This window comes from Lycium barbarum, chromosome 6, assembly GCF_019175385.1.
Source record: "Lycium barbarum isolate Lr01 chromosome 6, ASM1917538v2, whole genome shotgun sequence".
NCBI classification, from domain to species: domain Eukaryota; kingdom Viridiplantae; phylum Streptophyta; class Magnoliopsida; order Solanales; family Solanaceae; genus Lycium; species Lycium barbarum.
Genome location: NC_083342.1, coordinates 22,622,998 through 22,633,841, shown reverse-complemented (window position 1 = coordinate 22,633,841; position 10,844 = coordinate 22,622,998). Strand labels below are relative to the sequence as shown.

At 32.8% G+C, this 10,844-nt stretch overlaps 1 long non-coding RNA gene across 1 annotated transcript; it reads left to right on the top strand.

Moving 5' to 3' along the window:
• The first annotated feature begins 772 nt into the window (after positions 1-772).
• Positions 773-4,921, top strand: LOC132599641 (uncharacterized). The gene is made up of 2 exons (XR_009566909.1): positions 773-1,045; positions 4,514-4,921. It is a non-coding gene; the product is annotated as an uncharacterized LOC132599641 (long non-coding RNA).
• Positions 4,922-10,844: the final 5,923 nt, after the last annotated feature.

Genomic DNA, 10,844 nt, shown 5'->3' with positions numbered 1-10,844 from the left:
TTGTTCCCGCGAAAGAGAAGTTACTGCATATTCAAGTTCAACCATCACTTAGTTCATTTTGATCAATCCATCTTAAACATTTTAAATTTTGAAGGATTAAGTCATAACCGGTTTATTGACTTAACCCATTTCAGTCCACTGAAATTTGACTCAATCCGTCACAACCATAAAACTTTAGAGGCTAAGGATCAAATTTCAGCAGTGGTAAAAAAAATAGTAGTCCCTCTGTCCCAATTTAAGTGTCTTAATTTGACTAACACAGAGTTTAAGAAACAAAGAGAGACTTTTGAATCTTGTGCTCTTAAATAAAGATGTGTTTAGTTTTTTAAATCTTGTGATTTTGAACTTGTCATGTAAAATTTTAAAATCAGAAAACTTACTAATCTTATGGTCTTAAACTTCCATCTATCTAATCTAAATCTTGGTCGCTACTAAAAAAACTGTATTTTCCAACCTCAAAAAACCGACCTCAGTTGAGGTCGTAATATTTATTTTTCGATATTTTTAAAAATAAACCGACCTCATGAGGTCGGTAATATTGTACCAAAATTTCAAAAAATAAAGTACCGACCTCTGTACGTCAGAAATTCATTTGATGCTAAATATTATAATTTTATTTTTAATTTAAAAGAATACCGACCTCATGAGGTCGGTATTCTTTTAAATTAAAAATAAAATTAAAAAATAATATACATACCGACCTCATGAGGTCGGTATAATTAGTCAAATAAAATAAAATACGTACAGACCCTTCATCGATCTTTCCCCTTTCTCTCTCTTTTCCTCTCACCTTCTCTCTCCCCCCTCTCTCTAACCCTAATAACGACGCTGCCAGTCACGGTCGTCACCTGCCAGTCACGGTCGCCGCCGTCTGCCATTGTCGTCGCCGTCCACGGCCTTTTCCCTTTCTCTCTCTTTTGATCTCACGTTTTCTCTCCCCCTCTCTCTAACCCTAATAACGCCGCCTGCTAGTCACCGTCACCACTTGCCAGTCGCCGCCGTATGTCGTTGCCGTCGCCGTCGCCGGACTATCTGACAATTTGAGGTATGCTTTCTTTGTTTTCTTCTTCAAAATTGCAGGTCAGATTTTGAACGACTATTCTTCTTCCTTGTTTCTTGGTTCTTTTGGTTACCCAGATCCTTATTCTTGTCTTGTTGGAATAAAATTGAGTTGTTGCGAGATACCATATAAATTATTTGTAATCGACTACAAGGGTAGTTATTATAGTGGAAAGTGATTAAAATATTACATTGTCTTTTAGGTATATTTGGTTAATCTTATTTCGATATTCTCTGCTTTTCTTGGGGTATCTATATTTTTGTTCTTTATTTTTACATTTCTATATGCAGAAGAGCTAGTAGGGAGATGAAGTAGATTTTGTTGAGAATCAACCATTATAATGATATGATTAGATATCAAGTGGGTTGGTACTTTTGTTGTTCTGTTATTTTTTACTTAGGTCTTTTGGCTTTATGAGATTATGTAGTTAAGTATATGTTTTTGCGTCTCTAGCAACTCTTTTCCTAATTTAATTGGTGATTATCAGGTTGGGTTTGCTCAAGTTTGTTGTTGATTTGCTATAGCTAGTTTCCTGAAATTTATGATTGGTTGGTTAAAAAATAATTGATCTTTTGCTCAATTTTTTGCAACTGTATATGAACAATTTGCATTTGGTAGAATGTATGTTCATTTGGTTTTACAGAGATCAAGTGTCATTGTACACACATGTATAGCATACTAGTTGCCTATTGTGGAAGTGCACTAAAATGCTTTTAATGTTCAATTTTGGTGTTTGTTGGGGGGGTGAAGCTGTTGGTGCAATGTATATCAAGTGTTTTTTGTCTGAGTTATTGTTTGAATGGGGATGAGTATTTTGCATTTGATTGAATGTATGTTCATTTGGTTTTACAGAATGTGTCATTGTACAAAGATGTCTATTGTGGAAGTGCACTAAGATGCTTTTAATGTTCCAACATTGTAAAATTTTGATGTTACTCTTGAGAATTGACTGAATATATAGTATCAGTGGCGTATGAATGTACATGTTGGTAATTTGTTTCTTTCATCGATGAACAAAATTTAGAAGTTGAATGACTAGAAGATAGTCCTAGCGATATCATGTTCCCATCTATGTAGTATTACTTGGGGTACAAAATATTGCCAATTTCTAACCATCCTATCATTTTCTCTGAAGTATATACTTTAAGTATGCATTATGGAGGAAGTAGAGTAGGTAAAGATTCTGGACACACCTCAGTGCATATCTTAGCTACTTTTAGAATGACTATATAATTAGATATGAGCTCACGTAATATCCCCATTGAAGCAGGAGAAGGATCCAAAGCAACAACACATGGAGCTGATATAGGACTATCCTTATTTAATTCCAACAAAATCTAATATTGTTCTATAAGTTTACTTCTTTTGATCTGCCTCTTAGACTTATTCTTCTTAACCATAGGACAATCTGGGTTTCAAATGTCCTTATTCATTAGTATCCATAACCCCCCTTTCAATCCAACAGTAGAGCTTCAAAAAGGATTTGGAGAAGATCAAATTGGCATACTTTAAACTACACAATGCTATCCAAATTCCAAAGCCACCATATAGCTATAATCCCAAAATACAGTGCCTAATGTATATACTAGTTAATACTGAATACCCAACAGAAAACCATAATTAGAATAAGGTTAATTTCAGTGATCTATATTTCATTCATTCAATCACTAAATCCATTTACACGTACTCAAAATTAATTACTTGATAGAAAGCTTACAGACCTGTAAAATATATTCGTCATATTCATGTGCGACGGTCCTCTCGAGTTGTTCCATATATAACTTTCTCATATGTTTCAAGACATGATCTCTTTGATCATTCATGTCATCTCTGTCCAAATTTTCCTAAAATTATTTCGCAGATATCATTAAACATTAAACTCAAAGTTTTCAGATAACTCAAAAAATAAAATTTAACCAATGATAATATAATTGTCCTGGTTCTCTTCTACAAAATCAGAGACAACTGCATAGAAGAGGACAAAAAAAAAAAAAAAAAAAAAAGAGTACCCCAATATTTCAGAAATTTAACAAAGGATGTGCCCTAGAGTACCAGAGAATACTTCAAAGTACCAACATACTTGAGCTGAAAAGTTGTCCTGGTTTTCAATTAAACTAAAAGATGACTCATTTGTTCTGTATAATTGTTTGTTATACAGAGGAAACACCTCTATTTTCTCTCTTTCCAATTGGTCTTGAATAATAAAGAAGTTAATTGTGTGAGTTAAAGTGATGAAAACGAAATATCCAAGAACCCACAGTATCTTCACATAAATTCATGTTGCACCAAGATATTACTTACGCGTATAGAGAAGTCTTAGAACGGTTTGATCTTTTATAAGTTTGATTTTTTCATATTAAAAAAATCAAACCATTCTAAGATTTTTCAATACGCTTAAGTAATATGTTGGTGCCACATGCATTTATGTGAAGATACTGTGTGTTTCTTGGTTTGATCTCTAAGACACATATTACAGAATGGCTAATGGAACTTTCTGAAAGAGAAGAAGTGGTTAGCTCTTTTTTTTTTTTTTTGTATAATTGCGCCATCACATTACTTGCACTACTAGTTTTGATCTTTTCCTAGCTTGAAGTTTTTTTTTACTTGGGTTCTAGTTTAGAATATGGTATACTGGATAGATTTGAATATGAGGTTCTTTAAGCAGCTCAAACTTAGTAAGATAGGTACTTCAAAAAAATCAACCAGAGAACTGAAAGGTCCTCACATTTCAATTCTGCCTAATATAATCTCAAAGCATTAACGATAGACAGATAACCATTAGAAGCAGTAAGAGTATAATTATCAATCAGCTTCCTTCGTAGTCAATAGCAAAATAATTATTCCTCAATCCCAAACAAGTTAGGATCGATTATATGAATCCTCAATGACAATATTTCTTCCATAGTCAATATTTAGCTTAAAGTTGTAACCTTAAATATCAACTTACAACAATGCATAAATTATTTATTTGAAGCATTTTGAGCTCCCTCATCAGTGAGTTTTCTTCCTGGTACAATTTACACTAATTAATATCTCAAAACTTCATCTAATTAGTGATTCATCTAAGTGACACTAATTATATTCGATTTACTAACTTTAAGAAAGCATTGTGCTACTAGATTAAGATTAAATTAGTTCAATCATAATCTCTAATGCCTACTAATAAGCATTGTTATTGATGAAGTTTTGAGCTCTGAACAAATAATTGTTTTAGGTTCTCTTTCTTAAATGCAACAGGTTTTCAAGAGAGTCCATTCTAATTTTCAGTTCATTATTTTTTCATACATAATTCATGTTTCACTATCTAACCAAACAGAATAACCTAGTTAGATAGTTAATCTTGTTATAAACATTCGAGACAAGATATTTAAACTAAAGTTTTTCAGAATTTGATAGTTTTTTCTATTGAATTCGAAATTTAAGTTGGTTGCTAATTTTACCTTATTATTTCAGAATCAATATCAACATTCAAAGGCGGAGTTTCTTCGTACTCAACCACCCAACACACAGCTGACAGAAGAACAAATAGAGGAAAGGTGGCTTGAGAGTGTTGTGGATGTTTACGAGGGGTGAAGTAGTCTAATGTTGTAGACTAACTTAGTGTAGACTAGTTTAATGTTTTGTGGATGTTTACAAATGTTGAAGTAGTTTAATGTTGTTTTGATGTTTGCGAGGGGTGAAGTAGTCTAATGTTGTAGACTAACTTAATGTAGACTAGTTTAATGTTTTGTGGATGTTTACAAATGTTAAAGTAGTTTAATGTTGTTTTGATGTTTGCAAAGGTTGAAGTAGCTTAAGTCTCTTGTGAATGTTTGATTGATGTTTTTATTCAACTTTGAAGTAGTTTCAAATTGAATTTGATGTATTGGTGGTTATAGTATATGTGTTGTAATAGTAGTTTAATGTTTTATGTATTTATAGTGGTTTGGTGTATTTTTGGCAGCTATTTGAGCTGGTTTTAGTTGAAAGTAAAATTATTTTCATCTTGACAAGGGAGCAGCTGGAAAAACAGCTAGGTGCTGCCATTTTTCTTGCAGGGTACCGACCTCATGAGGTCGGTTTTCTGTAAAATTTTCCAAGGAATTGCAAATTACCGACCTCATGAGGTCGGTTTTCTACAAAATATTTCCAGAAATTACAAATTGCCGACCTCATGAGGTCGGTTTTCTGCAAAATTTTCCAGGGAATTGCAAATTACCAACCTCATGAGGTCGGTTTTTTGCAAAAAAAATCCAGAAATTGCAAATTACCGACCTCACTGAGAAATACCGATCTCACGACGACTGAAATCTAAAACAATATATTATATATTCAGATAACTTACCGACCTCAGGAGGTCGGTAAACTAATATCATTATATTATTAATATAATTTACCGACATAATGAGGTCGGTATTTCATATAATTAATATCCGACTAAAAAAATATTACCGACCTCATGAGGTCGGTTTTTGGCGACCTCATGAGGTCGGTAATATTTCCGACCCACTCTTTTCCGACCTAATTTTGAGGTCGGTTTTGAGGTCCGCTTTTGCCCAAAACCGACCTCATGAGGTCGGAAATGACCCTTTTTTGTCGGAAAATACAGTTTTTTTAGTAGTGGGTGGGAAGAGTTATCTGATAGTAGGTCACTTGTACTAGTGGGAGTTAGCCAATACGGAATAGACTAGTGAAGGTGCGTACAAGTTAGTAACTTTGAACACCTGTCATTAGGGGTGGAGCTACAGTTCTAATTACGGATTCGACAAAATCTAGTAACTTTGATCAAAACCTTATGTTTATATTAAGAAAATCCACTTAATATGTATAAATAATTCATCCGGAACCAGTAAGTTGCTTTTTCTAGAATTTAGAAGTCATAAACTCAAATTTGTGAATCGTATCTACTAGGTGAAAATTTAATGGGATATCCTATTTAAACACCAAGAAGTCACGGGTTTGAGCCGTGGATACAACCTCTTGCATAAATGCAGGGTAAGGTTGTGTACCCTTGTGGTCTGACCCTTTCCCAGACCCCGTACATAGCGGGAGCTTAGTGCAGCAGGTTGCCCTTTACCCTGTTTAAACACCGTCATTTGAATTACACCCACTTTTTAAAGATTTTGCATATCTAACCACAAAGAAACACCTCTTCTCATTGCCACCTTTGGTCTAATACACTGAACTCTTCTCATTAAGAAGATAACATACAAATAATGTTAGGTAATCGTGACATTGATGCATTTTTAGTTTTTGATATTTTTCTCTCTACATAAAGAAAGCGGATAACTTTGCTCAATTCTGCTAATATAAAATTATAAAGCGAGATTTAAAATTAAAAAATTGAAGTCACTTTCAATCGGTCTTTTCACAATGGGGTCAGTGACCAATTAATTGAATTCAATTGATTTTAGTGGATGTCCACCTAACTATAAAATTAATTAACAAATATAATGCATGCACTACATTAACTCCATAATTTCTCTCTCAAAACAAGCAATTAAAAGCTAAAGAGCATGTGACCTTTCTGAAACATAATACAATCAAGTTTTAGGTGATGTTTCTTTTATTTTTAATTTACTAGTATATCTGGAAAGCGTATTCAATATAAATGAGTATAAGATTTAAAACTTACATATTTATTATTGAACAATGTATTAGGGTTTATAAAATAAAAAATCAGCTATTGTCAATGTATAGCTTCATCATTGATCCTATACATCGTGTTTTATTTCTCTTTGAATACAAGAGGAAGGCGAAGCTTAGCAAGTTTTTCATAAAATTGCTACGTACTTAATTAGTACAGTAATATTGTCCTTTGATTTTGTGTTGGTTGAACCTTGGGAAATTTAGTCCATTCCTTTATACAATATCATGATTTAATTTATTGATCTGTTTAATAATCTACTGCACTTTGCAGATTAACTAGAAAATCGAAGCAAGTCTAAGATTTTTTGAAAAAGAGGGCTAAGATTAAACTTTTATGGCTCTGCCATTTTGCTCCACCAATTTTGTTCTCAATGAAATCGACCATTTTATATCCTCTTTCTTCTGCGACGGATACGAAAGAAAAGTAATGAAACATGTGAGGGATACCGAATAACCTCCTTTTACCTTTTCAGTAATAAAGCCTTCGTCACTCCCGGAACTTTTTCGTAGTGGCTTCCTTATATCCTTCATTTCAGAGGGGACCTTTAACTGACTCTATTCTTCATTTCAGAGGGGACCTTAAACTGACTCTATTCTATTATTTTTCATTCATATTCCAATTACATTCATTTAATATCCCTTTGGTATCATTGACATAAACAGATGTGTATGCATGATTAAATAAAAGTAATTTTAAGGACATCTTAGGTTTGCTTTAATAATAACTGTAGTAAAATAAATGGCTTGACCAAAAATATTGAAAAGAAATAAACTTCACAAACGACGCCAAAAGTGAAGCAATAATTGTCAAGTATTGAGATTTACCTTTGTATTAACTAATTGTTGCTTAAATTCTTTCGTGTTGAAGAACTAATCCCTAAAAGAAAGGATTTATCTCCGTAGAATTTTATTAAATTTTATAATATTAATAATTTCTACATTGTACAAATAAGAAACAATCTTAGCCAAAAAATGAAAAGAAATAAACTTGACAAATTACAAAGAGACAGCAAAAAAGAGTACAAAACAAAATTTTCACAAAAGCAGAAGAAACAAAACGGTACACGGATACTTGTTGATACAAACCCTTGAAAGAAGCAATCATTCTCAAGTATTAAGTTTTTTGCCTTTTTATTTACTAATTGTTGCTTAAGTTCTTTGGTATTGAAGTACCGAACCATAAAAGAAATGACTTGTGTAAGTAAAACTTTATTCGATTGTAAATTTACAAATATGACCTAATTTTTAATTATATAATTCAAAAAAAAAATTACATTCAAAAAGAAAAGAAATAAACTTCACATAGAACAAAGAGAGCGATAAAGAATACGAAACCAAAATTTCATAAGAACACAAGAATACAAACATTCCAAATAAAATAGTAACACGGCCAACTGTTGATACAAAAACTTAGAATACAGTAATAATTCTCAAGTATTAAGATTTACCTTTTTATTAATTAATTGTTGCTTAAGTTCTTCGATATTGAAGTACTTAATCTTTAAAAAGGGATTTATAAAGTAAAATTTTACATTGATTTCAAATTTCTAAATTTTAAGAATTTCTCACATAGTCACTATAAACAAAGATATTAATAGTTAAAGCTAAAATTACTCTCAAATTTTAAAATATTAAATCATAAATTCCTATTGTGAACTTATTTTTAAGGCTTAAAATGATCGATCAACATTTATACTCGACATATTGTATTGAAGCTTGGTGTCCTTCTATTAGTATAGATCATTAGATTGATAATCGAGAAATCCGCAAAGGTTAGCTGGTGCACAATTCGAACTTCAATGGATAATGAACTCATCCCTCTACCCTTTCTCTACTTAAGTATCAACCTTTTGTCACGGTAAACCAGCTACGGTTCGAAATTCAACAGATAATGAACTCGTCCCTCCACCCTTTCTCTACTTAAATATCAACCTTTTGTCGTGGTAAACCAGTTGCGGTTAGAAATTCAACGGATAATGAACTCGTCCCTCCACCCTTTCTCTACTTAAATATCAACCTTTTGTCGTGGTAAACCAGCTACCGTCCCTCCACCCTTTCTCTACTTAAATATCAACCTTTTGTCGTGGTAAACCAGCTACCGTTCGGAATTCAACGGATAATGAATTGGTTCCTCTACCCTTTCTCTACTTAAATATCAACCTTTTTGTCGTGGTGAAATTTGAACTCGTGAAGTACGTCTAGCGCACATGTTAAGAACCTACTCCTACCGCTGAACCGAAATCCTGAACGCATTCCACACAAAAGAAAGTCTCAAAATAGCATGTCTTTAAATGGCCAATATATATGTCTTTTTACGCATATCTTTAAAGATGTGTAACAATATCACAAAACTATTCTATTATTGCCCAATTAATAACAACACTAAAGCCATTTTCTTGGTCACTATCACTTGATGTGCAACTCCCATGATCACATATGAAAAGTTCTACATTCAATTTCAGATGCCCCACAAAAAGAAATTTTCTCAATTGTTGTCCCTTAGTTAATTAAGAACACCACTTGATTAAAAAGACAACCGAATATTCCTCTTGTCCCAAAATAATATCTCTGAATAGAGTCCGTTTTTAAGTCAAAAAAACATTGTCAAATTTAACATGACTAGTAGTTTCAAATAAGTGTACTACATGTGTAGGTTTTCAAGGATTTATGCTCAGAAACCCAATGGGAAAATCTCATTAGTGAAGTGATTGCCCTTTTCATGTAAAAAACAAAAAGCAATATTTTTTTTACAAAATGTAACAGTATTTTTCTTTCAAAACGTAGCATATACACTATGGGTGCGCATAGTCTCAATGTACATATATTGATACATTGTATATGCAAATGTATAAACACTGACGGCATACACACAATATGCACGCGCATACAAGAATTGTGCCTACAATTTAGGAATACGTGTATCAATATATATCAGCTATAAAATGTAAAATATAGCTATGTTTTGTAATTATTTAAAAGCACCACTATAAAGTGCAATTATAGAGCATAATCAATTACATGGTGATTCTTCCTTCTTTCATTTATAACAATTAGATTAGGGCCAATTTTATGTGTTGAAATCGATAAGTGAAAGTCATAAAAAGAGCGAAAAGCAATGAAGTAGCATCAATAAAGCAAAAAGAATTGATCGATCTAATTTCTTTCTTCATTTGTTATAGCCAAATATGAACTTAAACTAGGTCCGTTAACGTATGTACAAACCATATAGTATTATAAAACAAAAATGTATGGGCACGTGATTTCGTGGAAGAACTCACATTATTTCTACAATTATACTATCTATCATCTTGGACTTAACACCATAGAAAATCAAGAGACATAGACAAACAGGAATATCTACCCTTGATCTCCACCAACTCCAGTGAGGGTCCCAAAAGAAAAGAAATTAGAAAGAAAAAAATACACACATCAAGCACTTTATGTTCTATCATTTTTATAAACAAATTAAATCCTGTTTAGACTATTAAGACAAAATTATTATAGCAATTAATGGGGGAAAGGGTCAAAATTTGGCTGCACATGTACACAATAGATTAAAAGGAAAGCAAGCCAAAACAGAAGGGGGCACCAGTACCCATAAAAACAAAAGGCCAAAGACACATTTAAGTATGAATAAGGCTCTATGGGACTTGAAAGTGAAAGTAGTGGACTGTGGGGGGTGGGTACCCTTGGTACCAGTCAAATGGTGTCAGTAGCCCATGTGATAGTATGGCCCTTAAACCCTTTCATGTCCACCTAAAAGAAACCACAAAATGAGACAAGAGTTCCCTTAAAGTAGCCTTCGATTGCACAAAAGAACACACTTTTCTTTAACCCCACCATCCCCAAAAACCCCTTCCTTTTGGTAGGAGTTTTGTCCAAACCAACTTGCAATGATCATCAATGTTGCTCGGACTCTCCAAAAATGTCGATGAGTGTGTGTTGGATACTCCAACAATAGTACATTTTTAAATAATCCGACACGGCTGCTAGCTAAACAGATGATAAGAAATCACCTAATGTTTATCTTTGTATATAAGAATTCAATTTTATTTCCCTTTTGAGTTCCTAGTTCAACCAAGTAGTAGATGGAATGCAGTATCACCTCAATCTTGATAATTTAGGAAGCTAAATGTGGAACCCATTTGGGGGAAAG